This window comes from Camelus dromedarius, unplaced genomic scaffold (genome assembly GCF_036321535.1).
Source record: "Camelus dromedarius isolate mCamDro1 unplaced genomic scaffold, mCamDro1.pat HAP1_SCAFFOLD_114, whole genome shotgun sequence".
NCBI lineage: Eukaryota > Metazoa > Chordata > Mammalia > Artiodactyla > Camelidae > Camelus > Camelus dromedarius.
This window is the reverse complement of record NW_026989787.1, coordinates 6,357,484-6,384,936: the sequence shown is the minus strand read 5'-3', so window position 1 is coordinate 6,384,936 and position 27,453 is coordinate 6,357,484. Positions and strand designations below refer to the sequence as shown.

Genomic DNA, 27,453 nt, shown 5'->3' with positions numbered 1-27,453 from the left:
TGCTGGGAGTGCTGTGTGTCTTCACACTTGTCCTTCACTCTCCCCAATGAAAACACTCTTGGCCTTATCCTTCCCTGGCCTGTGGCCTTTCTGTGTTTGCAAAAGAACATGGAAACAATCTGCAATGAAGTTTTGAGGTTCTGTCCATCTGGTCCAGGAAATGCTGACTCTGCTAGATGTGCTGTTGGGTGGGCTCTCATGGGAGAGGCTTGGGCAGGACTTCCCTTGGCAATAAGCTGCCCCACCCAGGCCTTTCCATGATCCAGACTCCTGGGACCAGGGTGCAAATCCCCAGCTCCCCACTTGTCAACAATGTGACCTGGGCAACTTTCTCAAACCCAAGCTTTGTCCACCCAAGTTCAGCAGAGATGGGGGATGACAGGATGTCCTGCACAGAGTGTTTGTGCAGATTAAGTGAGGTAGAACAGACAGAAGTGGTGGGGCCTGGCCCATTGGTTGGCAGAAGGGAGCTCACCATGTGCAGCTATTTTCGCGGGTCACCCAGCAATCTGCCCAGAGGCTTAGCCACTCCATCACTATCATGTATCTGAAGTCCACTTAACCACATGGGAGAGAAACAAACACATATTCTGAGTGTAGCTGCCACAGGAAAAAGTGCATCTGAGCGGGGAGTAATACCAGAGTGTGATCAGGATGGTGGAAGATGCCCCCTGGGGTTGAGCGTAGTGGAGCTGCCCTCTGGAGCCTGGGGTTAGTGAGGATGGGCTTGTAGAAATGCCCCTCTCCTTTACCCATCAATGCTGGTTCCTGCGGTTACTGAGTCCCACAATCCGTGTGCTGCTAGTGCCCTCAGCACAGAGAAAAACCCAGGGGTTCCCACAAGGCTTCGGCCACGTCCTCTGCTTCCTGAACTCCCATTCTGGTGACCCCACCTGGGCTGCAGAGATGAGGTGAGGCAGGGGCTTGTGCTGACAACACCACTGCTCTACCCTGGGTATCTGACACACAGTAGGTGCTCGGTAAGTCATTGTTGAATGAACAGCAATACTGGGTCAAGTTTCTGTGGGTGTCTGTGCCCCCAGATCAGGGACCCCTCAGGGCCCACCTCACAAGTGAGATGAAAATAATAATGCCACCAGGAGCAATAACAGTTCCTCAGAATAAGTGGGCTTTTCCAAGCACTCTCCACCTGTTGCAAAGGCCTCCCAGCAGGGAAGTGGGCTGTCAGGGGCAACACTGCACTCTCCACTGTAACAAGGAGAAAGCCAAGGGCCACAGAGAGGAGTGCCTTTCCAGTGTCACTGCTCACTTTCCCACCTTTTGGGAGACTGGGAGGCTTTTCTAATACATTCTGGCTCTGAAGCCCCAGTATTGTTTGGACATGCCTCCCTCCCTGGAGCAGGGAACCAATAAGTTACCTGTCACTTTTCACCAAGCAGACAGGCTCATTTCAGCTCATTGTGCCACCTGCACTTTGTGCTAGTAGCAGGATCCTCTGGGAGACATCACACTCTCCCAACCTGAAAACAGGTGAAAAGCTCACAGGTTTCCTGGAGAGGATGGTCACATGGCCTTGATCTGGCCAATCAGCATTTTCCATCCTCCCTGGCCACTGTGATTGGCTCAGGGCTGGGCACCAGCCCAATCAGGCTCCACGGAGGTCAGGCCTAGTTGCTGGAATCCTGGGAGCAGAGAAGTTCTATTTCAGTTGGGAGTTGAGGGGTGGTGATGTCAGCCTGTGGCAGTTGGTGACTATCTTGCTCTCGTAAAGGCAGAGCCATGTGAAGATGACACCAGTGGCAGAGCCCAGAGGTGGGGAAGGATGAATTCTGCTGATGTCACTGAGCACCAGGTACAGCCCTGCCTGAAGCTATCTCCCTGTGGATGTCTCAGTTAGGTAAGTCATTCTCTCCTGCCCTGTTTGCTTCTTTAAGCCACTTTTGTTTTCTGTCACTGGTTTTAAGAAAAAGTTTGACTATTCCTTCAAGCTGGCTAAATGGAGACCCTGGAACTGCAACAGTGTGGTGACAGGCAACAATGTGGCTAATAGACTCCAGAGGCCTCTGTTCAAACAGGGGATTGTAAATGACAAGGGAGAGTACACATGGCCTCAGTGAACAGATTTGCTAGTGGTAGCTCGCAGTTCCTGGATATTAGAGTGCATGCACTCAGCCAAGTCTCAGCCCTGCTCTCACACCTGCTAACTCATACATCTCCTCTCCCAGCTGCCCGGCCTAGGGGGGCTGGAAACCCCCGGGCACCTGAAACAGCCCAGGGCTTTGTGTTGTAATTTACACAGGCTGCCCCCACTTCTGAGGGTGAGGGTGACTGGGTTACAGTTTACAGAGAAAACAGACTAGACGGTCTCACTGGTGAGCTGTGGGGGTGGGACCCCAATCTACCATCTGACCTATGACTTCAAAGTGGACAGCCTCCCCACCCTCAGCCTGGATGCTTGCTAAGCCTAGGTTCTCAGGAGTCCTGCTCCCTCCAGCACCCCTCCTGGAGGTGAGAGTGGGGGGGCTCTGCCCTATACAAAATTCACCCCTGCAGGGGCACACGTGTGACCTCACAGTCTGTCATCCCTTCCTTATGACCTGGACCTCCTTGGCAGGGCATGAGAGGTGCCTTGATGTGTGAGAACTGCTGTTCATGGGTGCACATGTGGGCAGGTGCACCATGACTGAGAGGACAGCACCCCAATTTAAGCCCCCTCCATGCTCAGATGATTACATCCTGGAATTGAGGGGTTCCCAGGGGTCAGGTGGCCAATTCTGGCCTTAGGGGCAAATTCTTATCACCCAGGAGGCTAATTTTTAAATTAAATTACACATTTACAATTCAGTAGTCAAGCCCCTTTCTCAGCAGCCTTGTAGCCTCTCAGCTTTTACCCCTCGCTGTGACCATGTTCTTAGCTTCAAATTGAGTGCCATTATGGACATGAATATGTCCCTGTCATGTGTCACCTTCAGAGTAAGGGGCCACCCAAAACTCCCCTCCCTTCCCCTTGTCGATACCTCCACACAGGGAGTAGGGCCCTTTCGATGCAGTTGTGCAAATGTGTGAGCTAAGGGTTTAGAATGACCAGGCTAGGAGGGGTCTGCCCCACATGGCAGGGCAGGTGGGCTGGCAGGGGGTGATGGTTCACTTGTAAAACTCAGCTGGTGTCAGGCAGCGACAACAGACTGGCAGCCAAGGGCTCAGCTGGTGCAGAGTAAGCGGATTAAATGTGTTCACCCAGACGCCTCGGGGATGGCAGCCCTGGAGTACGACTACAAGTGAGAAAGGTGGAGGGTCCCCAGTGCCTGGACCTCCACCTTCAAAAAATCAGGACTGAGATGTGGCTTTGAAATCAGAACACTGGAGTTCAAAGCTTCCCCCACCAGTTGGTCAATTATTCAGAGCAAATGAGCCTCAGTTTTCTCATGTGTAAAATCGGAACATTGAAACCTCTCCCTCTGAGGGTGTGGAGGGAAGTAAATGCGGTGACAGCAGAGCACAGGAGCTGTCTGGGCTGAGCCTGCTCACAGGCAGGCCGTTGTTGCTGCCATGACCACCGTCTTCCAGGGCATGGTCTGCACACTCTCCCTGTGAAGGTCCAGACAGTAAACATTCTAGGCTTTGAGGGACCTACAGTCCCTGTCACAACTACCACCCTCTGCTGTTGGAGGACAAAGGCAGCTCCTGCAGTAGGTAGTCCAGGCTCGCACCCCCGCTTCCTGGGATAAGTATTCCTGAGATACAATTGTCACATAACTTTGTTGGCTTTAGGTGTGCAGCATAATGACTTGTTACATGTGCATATTGTGAAATGATCACTGCATTAAGTTTACTTGACGTCTGTCATCACCCATAGTCACACACTATTTTCCTTGTGATCAGAAATTTTAAGGGGTACTCTCTTAACAACTATCAAATGCACAGTGCAGTGTTGTTAACTACAGTCAGCTTGCAGTACATTATGTCCCCAGGACTTGTTTATCTTCTAACTGGAAGTTTGTACATTTTGATTATCTTCCCGAATTTCAATCACCCCCTGACTCACCTCTGGCAACCACCAACCTGATCTCTGTTTCTATGGGTTTCGGTTTATTTTGTAGATTCCACATATAAATGAGATCATAGGTATTTGTCTTTCTCTGTCTTATTTATTTCACTTAGCATAATACCCTGAAGGTCCATCCAAGTTGTCACAAATGGCAGGATTTCATTTTTTTAATGTCTGAATAAGATTCCATTATATATACATATATATGCGTCACGTTTTCTGTATCCATTCATCTGTTGATGGACACTTAGGTTGTTTACATATCTTGGTTATTGTAAATAATGATACAGTGAACGTGAGGGTGCAGTTGTCTCATTGACATAGTGATTTCATTTCCTTTGGATATATTCCCAGCAGTGGACTTGCTGGATCATATGGAAGTTCTAAGTTTAAATTTTGGGGGAGTCTTCTTACTCTTTTCCAGAGTGATGGCACCAATTTATATTCCCACCAACATTGCAGAAGTTTCCCTTTTCTTCACACCACCACCATCACTTGTTATCTCTTGTATTTTGATGACACCCACCCTGACAGGTGTGAGGGGATATCTCATTGTGGTTTTGATTTGCATTTCCCTGATGGTGAGTGATGTTGAGCACCTTTTCATGTACCTGTTAGACATCTGTGTGCCTTCTTTGGAAAAATGTCTATTCAGTTCCTCTGCCCACTTTTTAAATCAGATTGCTTGTTTTTTTGCTGTTGAATTGTAAGAGTTATTTATATGTTTTGGGTGTTAACCCCTTATCAGATACATAGTATGAAAGTACTTTCTCCCCTTCTGTCTGTTACCCTAACCTCTGCTTTCTGGATGACAGGGGTCCAGGCACTTGGGAATCTCTGCTTCTCACATGTTTCCAATGGTGGGTGGGTGAGGGCTGTGTTCTGATAAAACTGTGCACAACCGTGGGTCACTACCCCTTCTTTTAGAAGGTGGGCTCTGAAGAGTGCAGTGTGGGCAGGGATGTTTCCCTGAAGTCATCATTTGGATGGTCATGTGCCCTGGAACTCACATCTTCTAGCCCGGATGTGATGGGGGAATTTGCAAAGGGAGGACCTTGCAGCTAAGAGACTGACCAGGTGTTCTTGTGTCTTGTTGGAAGCACCTGGAAAAAAAGTTTTGTGGAACAGGGACTCCTCCAGGTCACAAGGCTCAGTTCAGGCTTCTGGGATGCATAGACCTGCTATGAGCCACTCACTGAGGAGGGAAGGGCCTCAGGCAGGAGGGAGGGGTTGCTGGATTTCACTTGCCTGTTTGTCAAGTATCAACTCTGGTGATGTGTGGCACATGGGCTTAGCTTTGGGCATGTAAGAGGAGAGGTTCCTGGGGAAGGGCTGGCTTTTTCCTCTGATTGAGGTCCTACTGTGTGCCAAGCACAGCAGTCTTCTGAGTCAGAGCTGGAAAGCCAGGCACAGAGAGGTCAGGGAGTTTCCAGGTCACACAACATTACGGGCATCATTAGGGTCTGATGCAGACCTGACGCCCAGCCTACATTCTCTCTCCTTTCCCAGGACCATCATGATCCCACATGTCAGCATCACCCAGAGAGGCCCAGGTATGGGCACTGGGACCTTTCCTGCCTAACATGCCAGGAGCCTTAAGAGGGAGGACAAGACACTTCCTGAGTCCATGATGCCCAGAGGCTGCTCTCAGCGAGAGGCGCACACACTCTTGGATGAATCCTAGCTCTGTCCTGAGTCACTCTGTCCTCCCTGCCTCAGTTCTTCTTCCCACATGGGGCTGGAAACAGCAGCCACTTCACAAGGGTCTAAGGAACCTCCAGGATCCTGGAAGCAGCACCCTCACACAGGGAGCATGGTGGGGTCAGCCTCCATTGTCTCCTTAACTTTTCCTCACCTCTTTGCTGGATGAGGAGCCCTAGCGGGGCCCTGGCTTGTCCCAATTCTCACCCCAGATCAGAGTCCAGGAGGGGGTGGTGTCCAGGCTGGACTCTGTCCTCTGCCCCTTCTGGGCACCCTCATTCCCCACACCTTGGCTGCCTGGACACTGTCTTCCAGGGGCCACTCTGTGCCTCCCACACCTACCTAGCATCCACCCACCCTGGGTTACTCCATCGCCCTCTGGCCCTTGGACATACACCTCCGTGTTGAGTGGAAATGAGGTGACGGACATGCTGGGCCTCCTGGACAGTCTGGGGGAGCCCGACATCCCCATCCTGCCCACCGCCACAAGAGCCCAAGTTGGGGAGAGGGTGTGCCTCCATTCATACTCTGATTTGCTCAGATTCTCAGCACCTACTTTGCTGGCTGGATATGGGGCAGAGGGATGATGTAAAAGCAGGAGACCTGGACAGCAGAGCATGAGAAGGGGGCTAGCCCAGGCTGGTCTCAAAGCCCCCTTAGCCTTGGCTTTCTCATCTTTAAAGTGGGACAGAATATTGTGAGGTGAGCAGGATCCTGACCCAGAGCCAGGCACTGTCCTACATGCATAAGAGATCACTGACTCCTCATGAAAATCTGTGGGGCAGGGACAGGCGTTATCACCCATTTCTGCAGAAGTAACTGAGGCACAGAGAGAACAGGGGAGGTGACCACCCCAGATTACAGAGCCCAGGCCATCTGGTTCCAGTGTCCAGGCTCATGGTCAGTGCCCACTCTGGGTTTCCTTCCTCCCTTCACCCTCCACTGGGAACCATGGCTGCAGCCTCATCTCAGTGTGATTGTTCATAGGGAGCAGGATGGGGGCCCTGAGGGCCCGTTTCTCCGAGCACTGCTTTCCCAGAAGGCTCAAGTGGTTGACTGTATTCACTACTGGACACCCAGGCCTGAGCCCAGGCAAGCCACACTGCAAGGCCTGAATCAATGATTGTTGAGTGAATACCTGAACCTCTGCATGTACCTGCATGTTGCTCCCATTCCCTCATCTCCACAGCTGGCTACCCGACCAACACCTCGTGTCATCAGGCCTCTGCCAGGGACAGTCAAGGGGACCAGATCTGCTCATCTGGGGACAGGGAGCCTCAGGGGCCCTGTGTCTGTCCCAAGCATCTCCTGGGCCAATTCACAGGGAAGCCCAGCCAGCTTCCAGGAACAGCAATCAGGTCCCAATGCCAGGGGTGTAGAGTAGGTCTTGAGGGGTGTTTCCTGAGACTGACTTTGTGTATGAAGGGGTCCTGGGGGTCAGGCTGCTTTCAACCTCCATTCCAGGCCCACACCCCTGCTGGCAGAATTGAGCTAGTAATAAAGGACACAGGCCGTCGGGCCAAGGCTATAGCAGGGCTCTGCTCCCTCTCTGTGGCTCAGTGTCCTCATCTGTAACAGAGAACTAGTAACAGGGCCAAGGGAGGGCTCACTGAGACCCTCCTCTGTAGCTTTGGTTGGACACTGCCCTCTCTCTGCTCAGTGCCCTTCTCTGTAATAGAGAACTAGTAATATTTTTCTTAGCCCCTTTTGGCCCCATTTTTGTGAGTCTCTTTCCACATTGGGCCCAGCTTTCACAGAGATCACAGACTTGGGAGGTAATCAGAGTGTGGTCTCAGCCCTAGTGGTCCCAACTGAGGACAGAGGAACTTCAGGAGGGGTGGGAATCCAGAAGTGCTTCATGGAGGAGGTGAGATCTGAGCTGTGTCCCCAAGGATGAGCTGTCATCCAGCTGAGGCCTGGCACTGTGCATGACCCATGTACATGGTGAATGAGGGTGTGAATGAATGAATGTGCACCCCTCTAACAGAGAGTGAGGGGGGAAGTCCCCCAGGCCAAAGCAGGAAACACAGGGCACCCTGGGGGAGCAGAGGGCTGGGCTGCAGTGTGATGCCTGCCTCACCCTTTATGGGTGTCTTGCCCCCACTTTAGCCTGTGTTCTGGTGGATTGGGAGCCCTTGCCTCTCCTCTGCTACAGTATCCTGCTCTTCATTCCCAGCAACACCCGCTTGTGTCACCTCAGTGTCCCCAAGTGGACCTGGACCTGTCTTGTGGGAGATTGTGAAGAGGGATTTGGTGTGCAGCCCAAGACTGAAGTGGGAGTGAGAGGATAATAGGGACCTCCAGAGGGGATCATGGGCTGTGGGAAATCGGAGGGGTGGGGAAGGCAGAGACTCAGGGCTGAAGGATCCTGCTAGTGGTGGCTCCTTCACAAGGGGCTTCACAGGGAGGAAGCATTCATGGGGTAAAGGCAGAGCTCAGTTTGGGGCTCACTGACATGGAACAGCTCATCACAGAGACGTCCAGAGGAGCTGGATATAGGGAACAAATGTGCCACTGATATCAGGGTCAGAGCCTGAGACCCAGATGAGGTGAGGTGGTGGTGCAGGGGAAGGGGCTTGAGGATGTCAAGATGTTCATTCATTGGGGTCCTCAGGGTGGGGACCTTCATGTTCATTTCACAGCCACCTGGTGCCTGACAGAGCTAGGCTTAGGGAGGTCACTGAGTAGACACGTGCTGACAACCTAGATTCTCCTGTTTTCACATAAAGTCCCTGGTGTGAAGCCAGGTGGCAGTCTTTAGAGTCATACACCCTCACCCCTGGGCTCTCTGTGTGCCTAGAGCCCAGTGGCACCTTACCTCCCACTCCCCACTGCAGGACCCTTTGCACACCTGCATTTCCACAAGCTATAAAACATCTTCTCTTGCTGTGTGTTTACCCTATGAAAACTCATTGCCCCAGGAAGAGAGGCCTCACATCTTGCCCTTATTAATGTGGTAAAGCCTGTTGTTCAGAGAAGCCCCTGACAGATCTCACAACCAACCAGGTACCTGTGCATGAATTGATCATGCAGCCCCCTCCTCCTTGTGTGAACAGCACCCCCCCAATAACAGACCCCACACACTCAACCTTGGCGCTCGTGTAGGCACCTCTTGCCTGTGTGGCCTGATGTTGCCTATAGCAGTGTCCCTATTAAACTTTCCTAGACCCTTCTCAGACGCTGGTAATTCTTTACCAACCCAAGTAACTAGCCCACCATTGTGCCCACAACACCTGAAACAGAATTGGCTAAATTATGCAGATTGATGATGCAGTTTAATTTGCTTTAAAGGTGAAATCAAGGTTTACAAATAAAAGCAACATACGTACCCAAGGCAGGACTAAGAACTCACACGGATAACTAAGACCCTCCACGCGCATCCCACTGTGGCCTCAGGGCCTTTGCGCTGGCTGCTCTTTCAGCCAGGATCTCTCTCCGCCTGCTTCTTGAACACCTCCAGGAATCTGCTCAAATGTCCTCCCTTACCTTATTTTTCTCCATGGAACATATCACCTCCGGATATTGTGTATATTTTACTTAATTTTCTCTGTGTCCCCCACCAGGCTGTCTGCTGCATGAGAATGGAGACCTGCCTGCTTCACTCCCTGCTGTGCCCGGTATATGGATCCCGCCCAACACACAGTAGGACCTCAGTGAGTGTGTGACGTGTGTGTGATCACTGTAGGCCACAGACAAAGGTCTTCCCAGCAGTGATGGTAAGAGTCATTCATTCTCTACTTACTGAGCCCTACTGTGCACTGGATACTGACCTGGGTGGGAGGCATGCAGTGGATGAGACACAGTGAGCACACACAGCATGTTAGGAGGGACACGTGCTCTGGAGAGCACACAGGGCTGGGGGAGTGCAGGAGTGGAGGAGAATAGGGCCAGGTGGAGACAGTGGTGGCAGAAGGGACAGAGAGGTGGGGCCCAGGTCGTGCAGGGCTTGATGGCTCCTGTGAGGGCTTTTCCTCAGGGCAGCGGAACCATGGCTGGGTGTGGAGCAGGGGCCCTATTCCTGAGTGCTATGCAGGAGATGGAGCAGCTGTCTGCTTTGGAGATGTGCGTGGAGGAGGCTGTCCCTGTAGACTGTGCAGGCAAGGAAGGCTCCTCTGAGGGGGTGACATGTGAGCTGAGCCCTTGTATGGACCATGTTTCCACCTTCTGTAGACTGGATGCTTTCTTCTGCCCTGCAGGTCTATGCAGGACACACCCTGTTCTCAGTCACCTGGGCTTGGCCTCCTGCCTCCATTGTGGGCCTTCCCATCCCAGAAGGAGTCCTTCTAGATCTAACGCACTACCCCCTCCACTGGACTTGGACTCACACTGAGCCACTGTCCACCTGCCCAACTCACCCAGAGTCAAGTCCAGACACTTGGGGGAGCCCCTCCACCCCAGAGCCCATGAACTTACTCAAATGGCCAGCCCTCAGCCTGCTCACATGCCTCACCCTCCCCTCCTGCAGAAACCCTGTGACAGATCCTGTCCACAGCACCCTGCTCCTCCGATCCTGACCCCAGGCTTTCCCATGGGGTGTGACCCCGCATGGGGTGCAGTCCCCTCCTCCAGTCTGGTGAGTAGAAACTACCTTTTCTTTTTTCTTTTGTTAATATATTTATTTTTTAATTTTTATTTTATTGAGTTATAGTCAGTTTGCATTGTTGTGTCAATTTGCAGCATAGAGCATAATTTTGTCAATTGTGTTTACCCTTTCAAGAAACCATCTCTTGGCTTGATTTTTTCAAATGTTTCTAATATATCTACTTTATTTATTTCCTCCCTGATCTTTATTATTTCCTTCCTTCTGCTTACTTTTGTTATTTTTTGCTCTTCTTTTTCTAATTCTTTTAGGTGGTAAGTTTGATTGTTTATTGCAGTTTTTCCTCTTTTTTGAGGTAGACCTGATTCTCTCGCTATAAACTTCACTCTAAGCACTGCCTTTTCTGGATCCCATAGGTTCTGTGTGGTTGTGTTTTCATCATCATTTGTCTCACTGTGTTTTTTTTTTTTTATTTCTTCTTTGATTTCATCATCCACCCATTTTTTTTTTAAGTAATATGTTGTTTAATCTCCATGCTGTCATTTATTTCTCCTTTATTTTTCTGTAGTTAATTTCTACTTTTATGGTATTGTGTTCAGAAAACGTTGCTTCAAATATTTTCTATCTTCTTCAAATTGTTAATGCTTCTTTTGTGCCAAAGTATATGATCTATCCTAGAAAATGTGGTTCGTGCACTTGGGAAGAATGTATATTCTATTTTAGGGAAATATAATGTTCTGAAAATATTAACCAAGACAAATTGTTCTATTTTATCATTTAATTTCTACATTGTCTTATTAATTTTATGTATGGAAGATCTGTCCAGTGATGTTAATGGATAGTTAAAGTCTTCTACCATGACTGTATTCTGATCAAATTTTCCCTTTTTATCTGTTATGTATTTAGGTGCTCCTATATTGGGTTCATATATGTTAATGAGTGTAATATCTTCATCTATGACTCCTTTAATCATTATAAAATGTCCTTCTTAATCTTTCTTTATAATCTTTGTTTTAAAGTCTATTTTATTTGAATTCACTGTTGATATTCCTGCTTTCTTGTCATTTCCATTTTTGTGGAATATCTTTTTCAATCCTCTCACTTTCAATCTATGTGTGTCCTTCTCCCTAACGTGGGTCTTTTGTATACAGTGTATTGTAGATACTTGCTTTTTTATCCACTCTGCACTCTATGTCCTTTGATTAAAGCATTTAGTCCATTGACATTTATAATAATTATTGATAGATATGTGTTTATTATATATTGAACTTTGTTTTGCAGTTGATTTTGTATTTCCTCTTTGTTCCTTTCTTTTTCTTTTTGTGGTCTGATAATTTTCCTTCTTATTATCTTAGTGTCTTTTTAGTTTTGTGACTCTATTGTAACTTTTTGGCTTGTGGTTACCCTACTTTGTTCATATATTAACCCATTACTATATCTGTTTGTTTTAAACAGATAGTAATATAAGCTCAAACTCATCCTACCAAGAAGAAAAGAGAGAGAGAGAGAGAGAGAGAGAGAGAGAGAAACCTGTACATTTTCTTGCTCGCCTCCCCCACCCTTAATGATTTAGATGTCCTCTTTTATGATTTCATGTTTATTCTGTTGTAATTCATTGTAGCAATCACCTTTCCAATCATGGTTTTCTCCTTTTTGTAGCATCCTGATTCTTTTCTGTTTAGAGTAGGTCTTTCAATATTTCCTTTAGCATAGGTTTTGTGTTGCTAAATTCTTTTAGTTTCTGCTTGTCTGTGAAGTTCTTTATCTCTCCTATTCTAAAGGATAGCCTTGCTGGATAAAGTATCGTAAGCTGCATCATATTTTCATTCAGGACTTTGAAAATTCCTTGCCCCTCCCTTCTGGTCTGTACTGTTTGTGTAGAGAAATCAGCTGAAAATATTATGGGGTTCCCTTGTATCTCATCCTTTGTTTTTCTCTTGCTGCCCTTAGAATCATTTCCTATTCTCAACCCTGGTCATCCTAATTGTAATATGTCTTGGTGTGGGTGTCTTGGGTCCTCCTTGTTTGGGACGCTCTGTGCTTCCTGCACTTGGATATCTGATTCCTTCTTTAGATTTGGGAAGTTTTCAGTCATGATTTCTTCAAATACCTTTTCAATCCCCTTTGTTCTTTCTTCTCCTTCTGGGACCCCCATTATGAGTAGGTTGGCATGCTTTATGTTATTCCATAGGTCCCTTATATTGCTTTCATTGGTTTTTATTTGTTTTCTCTGAGCTGTTATGTTGTCCTGTCTTCTAAGTCACATATTCATTCCTCTCAATTATCTAGCCTACATTTTTACAGCCTTTAGCTCAACTCTCATCTCAGCAAATGAGTTTTCCAATTTTCACTGGCTCCTCTTTAGAGTTTCAATTTCATTTTTTGACATATTCTCTGTCTCTATAGACAATCTCTTTTAGTTTCTTCAGTACTTTGATCACTCTTTCCTTGAAATCATCTAGTTGACTATCAATGTCTATTTCATTGATTGTTCTTTCAGGGGATTTATCTTGTTCTTTTAATTGAGAGAGGTGGCTCTGCTTCTTCATCTTGCTTATATCTCTCTGGCACTATGGCTTATGGAGTATCAGTTATCTACTGTCGTCCTTTAGGAGTTTATTTATTTATATAAAGTGGATGCAGAAATAAAACTAAGCACAAAGAAATTAGTTTTAAAAGCAGTATAATCAATAACAGAAGAACATATTGAAACAAGGTAACACTTGAGTTGGGATGAATTTTTAAAACATTAAAGGAAGAAAAATATTTGAGAACAGAGTATCATCATAACAGAAGAACAAAACAAAGATAAAAATGAAATTGGACAAATTGAAAGATAATAATATTAGTATTTTAAAAGAAAATTTTAAAAGGGATTAAAAATAGAAATATAAAAATTATTTAAGAAGTAACATTTAAAAAGTAAAAGAAAATGGAACAGAAAAAGAAGAGAGGATGTTCCCGTGGAGATTGTGTGCCCTTAATAATTTTATCAAGAGGTCTTTCTTAAATAAGTGTGGTTGCCAAGTCTTACTTCTGTGCCTTTTGTCTGTTATCCATTTGGTTACGGATGTGGCCGTTAACCTGTTAACCAGAGCCTACCCTGGCTATTGAATGGGGACTCCTATTTGTTTTGTGGTTGTCACAGCTCCTGCCCCTGCCTTGTTTCATGAACTCAGCTCATTGGTTCCAGAGACCCTCTGGTCACACCCTTGGTCTGTGCTACTCCCAGTGCCTGTAGGTAGACATGTCACATCTCCTCCCAATGCTGCATCTTGGTGCTGCTCTCCTGCATGGTAGGTGGGCAGGGTGTGCCCCTTCCCAATTCCGTGTCCAGGTGCAGCAGTCCTGCACAGTAGTTGGGTTGGTTGCTCCCCTGTTCAGTGCTACTCCCCACTCCACATCTGTTCCACACTCTGTAGGTGGGCTTGAGGCAAATGGCCACACCAGCCCTAGTCCCTGCTCTTTGCCAGAACTCTGCTCCTTGTTCATTTGTCTTAGAGGTGCGAGTTCATAGACGCACCAGGACACAACCTTCCTATATGTCTGGAGATGTAAACAAGTCTCAGTCCCACCTATGAGGCTGCAGAACTGCCAGGTACATATTCAGGTTTCAACCCTGCCTCTGCCTGGGTGGGTATGATGGCTGTGGCAGAGCCTCATCTCTCTTCTTCTGAGAAATCACCAGTTATGTTGCTGTGGGTCAGCAGAGACAAAGGACAAAACTCCCCTTCCCTCAGGCAAGCCAGCAATGTTGCTTTGCTTTATTTTTTTTCTTATTTTATGGGGGGCCCAGGCTGTTCTGATCTGTATACAATCCAAGCAGTTGTCCACAGCACACTGTAGTCCCCCAGGGTTACCTCTGTACAGTCAACCAGAGTCTGCCTGGATCCAGCAGCCTGTTCCTTCCCATCCCTGATTCACTTCTAGGTTTGGGGGTTGTTGACACACTTTGTGCCCATATAACATAATTCTGTCAGTCAAGGGCGGTTCTGTACACATCTGAGCCTCAGAGGTTCCCTGTCCATCCTGCTGACCTCTCCGTTGGAAAGGGGGAGACCAAGACAACCAGCACTATCCCTCCTTTGCTGCTCCCTCTTCAAAGGACCAACCTCAAGCCATTTTGCATTTTCTTCCTTCTTTTTTCCGTTTCTCCTACCAGATTGGTGGCACATTTTGTCTTTTGAAGATGGCAATGTTTTATCAAAGTTCAGCAGATGTTCTGAGTGGATGGGTGTGTCTGTGAATGTCAGTCTTGGTGTATTTATTGGAGAGGATAAGATACAAGTATCCTTCTACTCCACTATCTTGGCCTTTCTCCAAGAATATGCACTCTTAATAATTTTGTCATAAGGTTGTTTTTAATTATGGGTGGTTGCCAAGTCTTCCTTCCATGCCTTTTGCCTGTTATCCCCTTTGTTGGTGGTGTGGCTGGTGTTCTGGTGGCCTGAGTCTGCCCTGGCTATTGAGCAGGAGCTCCTTTTTTTCCTGTGGTTGTCACACTCCTGCCCATATCCTGCTGTGAAAACTCCACTTGCTGGTTCCAGAGGCCCTCCAGTCGTGCTCCTGGTCTGTGTCCCAGCATCAGTTTGTGGGTGGTCTGCACCCCCACCAGATGCCTGGTCCCAGCACCACACTTGTGCAAGGTAGTTGGCAGGTAGCTCCCCTGCCGCATTAGGTCCATCATTCATAGGTGGACTCAGAGAAAACAGCTGCACTAGCCGTCACCCCTGCTCTGTTCCAGAACACTGCTTCTTGTCCATTTGTCTTAGAAAAGCCAATTCAGAGAGGCATCGCTGTGTAATGGTCCCCTCTGCTTTGGACTGTAAACAAATCTCAGTCCCACCTATGAGGTTGTGGAGCCCCTAGGTAGGGATTCGGCTTTTGACCCCTCCTTCACCTGGGAACCATGAACCAGAAAATATGGTGGCTATGGCTGAGCCTTGACTCTCTTCTCCCAAGAAGTCTCCAATAATGGCACTGTGGGTCTGTGGACACAAAGGCTACGGATCCCCTTCCCCCCAGGGCACACTAGCAGTGTTGCTTTGCCTTTTTTTTTTTTTTTTTTGGATTTTATGGGGGACCCAGGCTATTCTAATCTGTATACTCTCCCAGCCATGGCACACAGAACATTGCAGTCCCCCAAGGTTTCCTCTGTACAGTCAGCCAGAATCCTCTGCTCGACTCAGACAGCCTGTCCCATCCCACCTCTGCTGGTTCACGTCTAGGGCTGGGGATCATTGGGACTCTTTGTGCCCAATTAACTTAGTTCTGTCAGTCAAAGGCTATTCTGTACAGATCCGAGCCGCAGATGTTCCCTCTCCATCTTGCTGAACTCGCCATTGGAGTTGGGTAGACCCAGTGTATTAATGCTATTACTCCTTTGCAGCTCCCTCCTCATTGGAATGGTCATGAACTATTTTCCTTTTTCTTCTTTTCTCCTTTTCTCCTACCAGATTTGTGGAAAATTTTATCTTTTGAAGAAGGCAATATTCTGTCAACGTTCAGCAGGTGTTCTGGGTGGTGGGTGTGTCTGTGGATGTCACTTTTGGTGAATTTGTGGGAGAGGGGTGTGCTCTGAGCATCTTTTTTACTCCACCATCTTTCCTCCTCCTTCACTTTTTCTTTTGATTGGAACACTTAGTCCATTGACATTTATAGTAGTTATTTTATAGATGTGGTTTTATTGCCATTTTGAAATTTGTTTTCCAGTTGATTTGGTATTTCTTATTTGTTTCTTTCTTTTATTTTTTTTTTATTTTTGTCATTTGATAAATTTCTTTTCTATAAGCTTGGTTTCTTTTTGGGTTTTATGACTCTTTATATACTTCTGATTTGTGGTTATCTTGTCTTTCAAGTATGGTAACCCCTTACTTCACCTGTTTGGTTTTAGTTGATAGTCATGTAGGCCCAAGTGCATCCTAAAAAGAAAGAAGACAAAAAGAAAGAAAAAAAAAAAAAGAAAGGGAACAAAATCTATATTCTCTTGCTCTCCTCTTTCACCTTTTATGATTTTGCTATTCTCTCTTTCTTTCTTGCTTTCTTTATTGACTTACTGACTTATTTATATCTTCATGTTTTCCCTTGCAATTCACTGTATTTATTGCATTTCCAATTATGGTTTCCTAATTTCTATAGCTTCCTGTTTATGTTTTATTTAGATTAGAACTTTCAATTTTTTTTTTAGCATAGATTTAGTACTGCTGAATTCTTTTAGTTTTGCTTGTCTGTGAAATTCTTTCTCTCTCTTTCTGTTCTAAAGGAGAGTCTTTCTAGATAGAATATCCTAGTTTGCAGCCTTTTCTCATTCAGGACGTTGAATATATTTTGCCACTCCCTTCTGTCCAGAAGTTTTTATGTAGAGAAATCTGCTGAATGCTTATGGGGCTCCCTTGTAACTAACATTTTGTTTTTCTCTCACTGCCTTTAGAATATTTTCTTTATCTTTAACTTTAACCATTTCAATTATAATATGTCTTGGTGTAGGTCTGTTTGGTTTCTTCTTGTTTGGGACCCTCTGTGCCTCCTGTACTTGGATAATTCTTTCCTTCTTAAGGTTTGGAAAGTTTTCAGTCATGATTACTTTAACCATATTTTCAATCCCCTTTTCTCTTTCTTCTCCTTCTGGGACCCACTATTATGCATAGGCTGGCACACTGTATATTATCTTGCTTTAATTGGTTTTTATTGGCTTTTCTGTCTGCTGTATTGGGTTATTTCTTTTATCTTGTCTCCTAAGTCATTTATTCATTCCTCTGCATTATCTAGTCTGCTTTTGATTGCCTGTAGTTGAATTTTCTATTTTTAACTAGCTCTTCTTTATAGTTTAAATTTTCTTTTCAAAGTTTTCTGTCTCTATTGATAGTCTCTTTTAGTTCTTTCAGTGTGTTGTTCATTCCCTTTTTGAAGTCTAGTAGACTATCAGTCTATTTTACTGATTGTACTTTCAGGGGATTTCTCTTGTTCTTTTAATTGAAAGTGGTTCCTCGGCTTCTTTATTTACTTATATTTCTCTGGCTCTATGTATTTCTTCTAGACCCGTTTCTGAGCTGTGGTGTGTAGTAGGCAGTGTGGGAGCACTTCAATTGTGAAGAAAAATAGGCAGATGTCCACTGGGGAGTTCCCTCTGTGGTGTTGTCTGTCACTTGTTATGCAGACTTACAAAGTACTATTTGTTGATGTTGGCTTTATCCCTGCCTTAGCTATGGGAATGTCAGCCACCTACTCTGGTGCCCCTCAGGTTCTGAGCCCCAGGAAACATCAGTGCAGATCCAGCAGTGTCAGTCCCTTGGACCTGCCTTAGCAAGTGTGTAGTCACACACATGAATTTGTGGTCCACTACAGGTTCAGCTCAAACCCCAATCCCGCATCCACATATGGAACCATACACCACCCTGTTGTAAATACCCTCACTGGCCACCCTTCTTGAGTCAGAACTCCACTCACTGCCTGTAAGTCCCAGAGGTGTGGATCCACAAAGTGACCAGAGAGAGCAAATCCACCCTCTCTGCCTGGGGCTGTAAACAAATCTCAGCCCCACCTGTGAAGTTGCAATGGCACAGGATATGGATTCAACATTCAGGTCTGCCTTTGTGCAGCAGTGTTGGCTATGACCAAGCCCCATTTCTCTTCTCATGAGAACACACCAACAATGGAGCCAAGTGGAGAAAGTGACTTTGGCACAGCCGTGCATCATTCCTCCCCCATTATACCAGCATTGGTGCTTTTTTATGAGAGTTTCAGTCTGTTCTGTTCCACACACACACACACACACACACAGCCAGAGCTCACACTGCCCTCTAGTTTCCTGATGCTGCCTCTCTGCAGTGTGACCCAGCCCTCTGCCTGGGCTCTTCACTGACTCCAGTAGCCAGTCCTGGCTCATCCCTGCTAGCTCATGTCTAGTGCTGGTCATCACAGGGACCCTCTGTGTCAGTTCCCCAGTTCTGCCTGCCATGCAGTTGCCACTGTCTCCTCCAAACCTTGGAAGCTCTGCTTCTTTCCTAGCTGATCTCCCAGCTAGAGAGGTTGTGTCCCAGTCTGAGGGTGCCTTTCTTCCTATGCTACTCTTTCCCTGCAGGATCAGTCCTGCACTGAATTTTTCTTTTTTCTTTTTATTCCTTACCATATTTTGTGAGAATCTTCCTGTATTTCAAAATGAGAGACAGTCTGCCAGAATTTAGGAGGCTTCTGTGCAATTCAGTGTTTTTGTAGATGTAATTCTTTGTGTATTTGTGGGAGAGGTCAAGCTGTGAGTCTGTCTACTCTGTCATTTTGGCTCCTTCAAATTTTAAAATAGGGCTAGGTCTTTCTTAATTACTGTCAACAAGCTGATGTAGTTTCCAGTGTACATGTCTTGTAATTTTTCCTTGCCTCTATTGGATGCTGATTCAGAACATACACAACCTTCTGGAAAAACATGTCCCACCCTGCCATTTGCTGCCAACTAGCTGGCCTGTGTCTGAGTCACCAAAAGGTTTTGTTCTTTATCTGATTCTTAATTCTTTAGAATTTATCATTTTACTCTCATAAATGCTGATTGTACTTGTAACAAATACTTTAAAATAAAAATAATAAACTTTATGCTGTGGATGCAATATGAATGAATCTCAAGTAACATATGCTTTAAATACCTTAGAATTAGTAAAGCAATATAGATACATTATGAACACTTGAAATGTTGCCTAAAGGAAAAGTGCAGAGATTTGCAAATCCCACCCCTAGAAGTGACCGTCATGAATGGCTTGGTGAACATCTCTCAGTCTCTATCTCTCTTATTCTCTCTGCCTCTGTCTCTCACACACCACAAGATTCATTTAAATCTATGATGATTTGACACATATGTGGTCATAGATGGCATCTGGGATGTAGATGATGGATTAACAAGCATCCAAACTGAGGGCTTCCTTGACATCAGGTAAAGACCTAGCAGTCATTTTTCCAGCTGCACAACAATCATTCCTCCATGTGAACCAGAACTGATGAATCCCACCCCCTCTCCATGAACATTAGTGTTGCTTCCAATCTCCTACTAGTTAAACCAGAACTGTGATGAACATCCTTGAAAAGACATCTTTGAAAAATTGTGCAAGAATTTTAGTATGATCAACACTAAGCATCAGCACTACTCGGAAAGGGGTGGACTTGTGGAACTGTAATTCATCCTGCATACTGTTCTCCCAGAGAGGAGTGTCTGCTCACTCTTCCCTCCAGGGGATCTACTGTGGCCTCTGCCTCCTCATGTTGTCACTAGAGCTGATTGTCACCAGGCTAAAGTCCAGCCAGTGTGATGGTGACCAATGCTGTCTCCAAAGTGTGTACATCTTTGTGCATCCTCACTTGAGAGGTCAAGCACCTCTAATATACACTGGCCACCTGCATTGCCTTTTGTTGGAATTGCATGTGTTTGTTCTGTTTCTGTTTAGAACACAGTGTTTCAAGAAGTTTTTGGACCACAGGGATGTGAAACCTTTCTCTGACTTTAGGTTATGAAAAATGATTTTTCCAGGTTGTGGTTTGACTTTCATGGCTGTTGAATATTTTTATTTTTTATTTTGTAGGTTATGTTTTGCCACAGGAAGAGCTAAGCATCTCCCTTCTGGCTCTGGTTTCACACATAGAATAGCAGTGCCTATCTCGAGATTATGCACATAGTTACTAAAAATTTTCATTTTGTACATCTCATGTTTAATCCACCTGGGTTTCCCTTTCAAATAACCAAAATGCTACTTCAAGTAAAAAAAAAAAAAAAAAAAACCAGTCCCTTGTTAAAATATGAGAGCAGACACAAACAGCCACCTTTTGTATGATTTCATTGATAGGGAACATCCAGGGTAGGGAAAGACACAAAGAAATAGGATTAGGGCTTGTCAGGGGCTGGGGGAGGGAGAAAAGAGAATGTGTGCTTTGGATACAGGGTTTTATTATGAGGAAAGAAACAGTCTGAAACTAGACAGTGATGATGGTTACACAGCATTGTGAATGCACTTAATGTTCCTGAATTGCACAATTTAAAATGGAAAAACATCTAAATTTTATTATTGTAAACTTAAAACATAAAAATAGATGATACTCTAAATGACATGAAAGAAAACAAGGAAATTACAGAAAAAACAAACAAAAATGATGCCAGGAGAAAGGAAGTAAAGTTTGGGTCTGGGAGTGGGTTGATTCTGAGAATTAGATGAGAGTGTTGGTGTTTGCAGAGGCATCTCAGCCCGTAGGGGTGGTGATGCCTGAATTGGCTCTGGGTCTCATAGAAGTGTGTGTGTAGGTGCAGGAGGAGCTACAAGATCAGGCTCAGGGTCTCCCTGCAGGACTGGTAAAGTAACCTGTCTCTAGGTCTCCTGTAGGGCTAGTATTACAGTCTCCCTGCAGAGCTGGTGGGATGTGACACGGTTCTGTGTTTTTTGCAGGTGCAGGTTCGGGTTCCCCTGCAGGGTTGGTAGAATGGGACCCAGTCCTGTGTCTCCTGCAGGATCCAGCTCAGGATCTCATGCAAGACCAGGCTCAGGGTCTCCTTGTAAGGCTTGTGGAATGAGACCCCATCCTTTTTCTCCTGCAGCAGCAGATTCATGGTGTCCCTGCAAGGTTTTGCAATTTCACCCTACTCTGTATCACCTGCAGGAGCAGGCTCAGACTGTCCCTGCTGGGTTGATGGAATATGACCCATCTCTGATTCTCTTGCAGAAGCAGGCTCAGGGTCCCTCTACAGGGCTAGTCAATTTTGTTCCAGTCCTAGGTCCCTTGCAGGTGCAGGATTGGAGTCTTGTTTCAGGGCTGGTGAAATGTGACTCAGCTGTTGGTCTCCTGCAGAAACAGGCAGAGTTTCTCCCTGCAAGCCTTGTGGAATGAGACCCAGTGCTGGGTCTCCTACAGGAGCATGCTCGGGGTCTCTATGCAGGGCTAGTGGAATTGGACCTGGCTAATGGTCTCCCTGCAGTGCTGTTGGAACTGGTCCAATTCTTGGGTGTCTTGAAGGTGCAGGCTCTAAGTCTCCCTGCATTGCTGGTGAAATGTGAGCCAGTTGTGGTTCTCCTGAAGGAACAGTCTCAGGGTTTCCCTGCAGGGCTGGTGGATGGGACATAGTCCTGGGTCTCCTGGAGGAACAGGCTCTGGGTCATTTTAGAGCTGTTGCAATATGACCAATCTCAGGTTCTCCTGCAGGAGTAGGCTCGGGTCCTTCCTGCAGGGCTAGTGGAATTGGACATGGCTCATGGTCTCCCTGCAGTGCCATTGGAATTGGTCCAATTCTTGGGTCTTTTGAAGGTGTAGGTTCTAAGTCTCCCTGCATTGCTCATGGAATGTGACCTGGCTCTGGTTCTTCTGCAGGAGCAGGCTGATAAATTACCTGTAGGGCTGGTGGAATGTGACATGGCTCTTAGTCTCCTGCCAGAGCTGATTCAGGGTCTTTCCACAGGGCTGGTAGAATTGGTCCCAGCCCTGGGTCTCCTGCATGTGCAGGCTCAGGTATCCCTGCAGGGCTTGTGGAATGTGACTGGGTTTCTGTTTCCTTCAGGGGTAGGCTCAGACTCTCCTTGCAGTGTTGCTGGAATGGCACATGGCTCTGAGTTTCCTGTAACAGCAGTCTTATGTTCTTCCTACAGGGCTAGTGGAATATGACTCAGACCTTGGTCACTTGCAGGAGCAGGCTAGTTTTCTCCCTGCTGGGATGGTGGAATCAGACCCTGTCCTGGGTCTTCTGCAGAAGCAGGCTCCAGGTCTTCCGGCAGGGCTGTTGGAACATGACCCCATCACTGGTTCTGCTTCAGGAGTAGGCACAGGGTCTCCTTGCAAGGATAGTGTAATTGGACCCAGCTCAGGGGTCACTACAGGGCTGATGGAATGTGACCTAGCTCTGTGGTTCCTGCAAGTGTAGGTTCTGTGTCTCACTTCAGGGTTGGTTTAATGGGACCCATTCCTGGGTCTCCTGTAGAAGTAGGCTCAGAGTCTCCCTGCAGGGCTGATGGAATGGGTCCCATCTCTGGGTCACCTGCCAGAACAGATTTGGACTCTACCTTCAGGCTGGAGGAATTGGGCCTGTTCTTGCATTTCCTGCAGGAACAGGCCTTGGGTCTTCCTGGAAGAATACTGTAATATGACCCATCTCTGGTTCTCTTGCAGGAGAGGCTCCTGGTCTTCCTAGAAGGTTAGCAGAATTTGTCCCATTCCTTGGTCCAAGGCTCAGGGTATCCCTGCAAGGTTGGTGGAATGGGACCTAGTCCTGTGTCTCCTGCAGCAGCAGGTTCTGTTCTCTTTGCAGGGCTGGTGGAATGTGACTCCACACTGTAGTATTTTTTGCAGATGCAGGCTTAGGGACCCCACCAGAACTGTTGGCTCTTAGTCTCCTATGGGAGCAGGTGAGTGATTCCATGCAGAGCTGGTGGAATTCGTCCCAGTCCTCGGTCTCTTGCAATTGCAGGCTCAGTGTCTCCCTGCAGGGTTTGTGGAATATGACTTGGCTGTTTGTATCCTGCAGGAGCAAGCCTAGGGATTACCTGCAGAGCTGGTAGAATGTCACACAACTCTTGTTCTTCTGCGGGAGCTGGCTCATATTCTCTGTGAAGGGCTTGGTCTCCCCCAGGAGCAGGTTTGTAGTCTCACTACAGGGCTGGTGTTATGTGACCCGCTCTGTGTTTTCTGCAGATGCAGTCTCAGTGTTTGACTGCAGGTTTGTTGGAATGGGACGAAGTCCTGGTTTTCCTGGAGTAGCAGGCTAACAGTCTCCCTTCTGGGATATTGGAATGTGACCCAGTCATGTGTTTCCTGCTGAAGTGGCCTCAGGATATCCCTGCAGGGCTGTTGGAATTGTACCTTGCTCTGTATCACCTGCAGGATCAGGTTTGTGCTCTCCCAGCAAGTCTGGTGGATTTGGACCTATTCCTGGGTCTCCTGCAGGAGCAGGTTTTCAGTCTTCCTGCAGGGCTTCTGGAATATGACATATCTCTAACTTTCCTGCAGGATCAGGCTTGTGGGTCACCCAGCAAGGCTAGTGGGATTGGACCCACTTCAAGGTCTTAGTGCATGGCTGATGGAATGGGACCCAGTCCTGGGTCTCCTGCAGGAATTGGCTCAGAGTCTCCCTGCAGGACTGGTGAAATTGGACCCATTCCTGAGTCTCCTGCAGGAGGAGGCCCTGCATCTTCCTGGAGGGATGGTGGAATATGACAGAGATCTGGTTCTCCTGCAGGAATAGGCTCAAGGTCTCCCTACAAGGCTAGTGGAATTGGACATATTCCTGGATCCATTTCAAGTGAAGGCTTGGGGGTCTTCCTACACAGCTGGTGGAATGTGATTGGGCTCTGAGTCTTCTGCAGGAATAGGCTCAGGGTATCCTTGAAAGATTGGTGAAATGGGACACAGTGCTGTGTCTCTTGCAGTAGCAGGCTCAGGTTCTCCCTACATTGTTGGTAAAATTGGACCTGGCTCTAATTCAACTGCAGTAGCAGACTGTGGGTATACCTGCATGGCTGGTTTAGTGTGAAGGAACAGCAAGTCTTAATACATTGGCCCACTCCTGGGAAAAGTATAAACAGGGCTTGGTGCATGGTCTCTTGTATTGTCTGAAAAAGCCCCTTGAGATGTGTTGATTCTGATGACCTCTTCCAAGAACTTGAACACTTTTAGAATCTCTGCCAACTCATCTTGTTTAGACTGAAGGAATCTGCCTTTCATCAGTTCTTGGAATAGAGATCAACACAAAATGAAAGAGGGAAGAAAAAATTACCAATCTATCTATTGAGAAATCAGCTGGACATTAGAAAGTTATCTTGCAATGCACTTGTTTCTATTTTGGTGCATTTAGAATCATTTCTTTATTATCAATTTTGGCCATTTAAATTAGAATATATATTGTTGTAGGCCTACTGGGGTTCATTATGCTTGGACCCTCTGTGCTTCCTGTGTTGAGATAGCTGGTTCTATCTTTGGTTTAAGAAAATTTCAGTCTGATTTCTTCAAATATCTTTTCAAACCATTTGTCTTTCTTCTTTTCCATGTGGGATCCCTATGAGCCATAGACTGGTATGTTTTCTCTTACCCCAGGTTTCAGTTGCATTGCTTGCATTGGTTTTCACTTGCTTTTCTATGTCGTGTTCTGACTGAGTGATTGTGGTTATCCTGCTTTCGAAGTCACTTATTTGTTCCTCTGCATTATCTAGTCCGATTTGGACTGTCTTTAGCTTAGCTATTCTCACCGTTGAGCTTTCTGATTATATTTGGCTCATCTAAAGTGTTTCTCTTTCCATTTATACTAGCCTGCATTTGTATTCATAAACTCAAGATTTCCTTCAGTGTTTTTATGTCCTCCCTTTTCAAGTCATGTTCTAGTAAATTTTGGTGGTCTAATACATTGGATGTTCTTTCAGGAGACTCCTGTCCTTTGAAAATTTGGAATGGTTCTTTTAAATTTATTATATCTCTCTATCGCTATGGGTTAAGGATTATCAGTTATCTATTATAGACTTGAACAGCTTTTGTAAGTGAAATCATTTCTGTGCACATTTAGTATTAATACTGTGAGGATTGTTTTTGGTTTTTAATGATGCCATGCATTCCTTTTGTGTCTGTTGCCTGTTATACCTATGATTGCTAGTGTGGTTTTTGTTGTGGTGAATACAACCTATTCTAGTAAAGTTAGCAGAGTGTCATTTTGGTTAAATGCTTATCATAGCTCTGACAGTGCTGGGACTAGTAATTTTTGCTAGAATAGAGGCTTCCAAATGGTTTCTGGGCTGCCAGCTGGATATGTGGATGGGGAATGTTTCCAATACACTCTCATGAAAGTGCATTCGTCCTTACTATTGCCACGGAAAAGTCAAAATTTTATAATGGGTTCCCTCAGGTTCTCTGCAAACAAAAACAAAAGTGGAAACAAATCTAATGATGTCACACATTAGAACCTGTTGAAGCATGCAGTGCCACAGTTGGGTCCTTAGTGTAGTACTGGGTCAGCACCACAACTATTGTTGCATTAGCATGTGGTAGTCAAGGCTGATGGAAAGGCTTCAAATTCACCTATTTTTCAGCAGATCTCTGCTCCAAGAACTCTTGCAATAAGGCATTGGAACTCAAAGGCAAGCATGAGGCATTTCAAAAACCTCTGCTTTGGACAATAAGAAATTTCAATCCTGCCTATGAAAGTTGCAGATCCTTGGGCTATAGAATCTGATTTCAACAATAAATTGCCCGGGATTCTACAAACTAGATGAAGACGGCTCTGAATGAGACCCATTTCTCCTTTATGGAGAAAATGAGCAATTATACCATGGATGTGGAAAGACTGTGACTAAGGCCCTGGGTTACTAAGCTAATCCACAACACATATGCCAGCAGATTTAATATTAAGAGAGGACCAAGGCAGGTCTGTTCTCTAGATAGTACCAACCACAGCCCAAAACAATCTCCAAACCCCTGGGAATAAATTTGTGACATCAGCCACAGCCCTAACACACAGATTCCACAGGCACACCTAGCTCAAAATTAACAGGTGGAGTATTGGTCTGGGAATGAATTGCAGAGAAATTTTGTGATTATTGCTTTCAGATATGTCAACCAAACGTCCACTATGCACTCTTTTAACCCTCAGCACATTGTCTTCCATCTCAAATGACCTGTCCACTTTAGAGTGTGCATTCCAGTAAAACACAGTTTCCCCTTTACTGCTCCCTCACCAAAGGCCAGGTCCTGCACTGATTTCCATTCTCTAATTTGCCTTCTACTCTTTCCAGGTTATGTGAGAGTTTTCTGACTTTTGAAGTAAGAGATGTTTGGGCATTTTTCAGCAGGGTTCCTGAGCCAAGGGCTGGGAGAGTGTATGTTTATCTTGCTGTATACATGGGAGAGATTGAGCGAAGTTTGCACTGGTACTCTGCCAGTTTGGCATGGATAAATTAACACAATTTAGTCATAAATCACAGACACTTGATTCTTGTTTAGCTATTTTTCTGTATATCAATTGTGGGAGGATGTGTCCGAAAACTCCAGGTCTGACAATGTGTTCATACCTCAGTTGCAGACTTTCAAATAATAAACAGAATTGAATTACATACATGGGAAATGTATCATAATAAAGACAGTTTTAGAAACATACTAAATCTAACTATAAGACAGTGTTGCCAAATTTACGTACCAGCTTGAAATATCCAAATAAGAAAAATGCACAGAAAATATAAATTAGCAGCCAAAATTCATGAAGGAGGCAGGTCAACAGTTTTCTCTTGGTGCCTCCAGCACTAACAGAAACAATGAAATAATTCTTAGAACCATTAACAACCACAACCCTAGGTTTCCATTGTGCATATGGTTCCCTTTCCTAATAATGACACTTACTGGTCAATGTTGGCGATTCAAGGGGAAAAATTATTATTTAGGAAACCACAAAGAAACCCAAACAATGTATTTTTACATAGGCTTGGTTTCAATAGCACTTAGAGATATTATAGATATGAGAACACTGCCGCAGCTTTGCTAGGCTATTGAGAATCATGTGCTCGTCTATCAAAGATGAGAATGTTTAATCGACTAATTATGTTGAGAAAAGCAATTTAACCCAAAAAATACAGCAATCACATTATATCCTGCTCCTAGGACTTGACAAAACTGAAAAGATGGTCCACAAAAAAAGTGTCACTACATATTTATCCCAACAATTACACTTCATTTCAATAACTGAATTATAATAGTTACAAATACTGTTTTGAATAAATTAGGATAAATAAATATCCAAATTCAGGCAAAAAAATTCACTCACTTACAAAACTCTCTTCACACCAAAGTAGACATAAGCCCAGCATTTGCTGAATCTAGGGGAAGATCATCATTTCAAGTTGTGAGTGAAGAATTCAATACCAATCTATTTTAGTCGAGAGTAGTTGACAAAGGAGGAGTTCACTGTTGTGCACAGAATGTGAAGGAGGAGGAACTCTGATACTAGGAGGGGCTTGCTCAGCTCCTACTGGCTTCTTTGCAACTCAAGTGCTGATTCTTTGAAATAGATACATGAGGGGAGGTGAGGGAAGAGCAAGTGATTGATACCAAGGGCCAACCCTGGGAAAAGGCTTACCTGTGTCTTGTGCTTGGTCGTCTGAGTGGTGTATAAATGCCCCTTGGGATGTGTGGATTCTCACGACCTCTTCCAAGAACATGAGCACTTTTATCATCTCTGCCATCTCTTCTCTTTTAGACGTCAGTAATCTTGGACCCG

At 45.7% G+C, this 27,453-nt stretch overlaps 1 long non-coding RNA gene across 1 annotated transcript; it reads left to right on the top strand.

Annotated features, from left to right (window-relative positions):
- The first annotated feature begins 1,503 nt into the window (after positions 1-1,503).
- Positions 1,504-27,453, top strand: LOC135320697 (uncharacterized). Its single transcript, XR_010379959.1, has 4 exons — positions 1,504-1,858; positions 9,274-9,426; positions 10,176-10,283; positions 27,433-27,453. It is a non-coding gene; the product is annotated as an uncharacterized LOC135320697 (long non-coding RNA).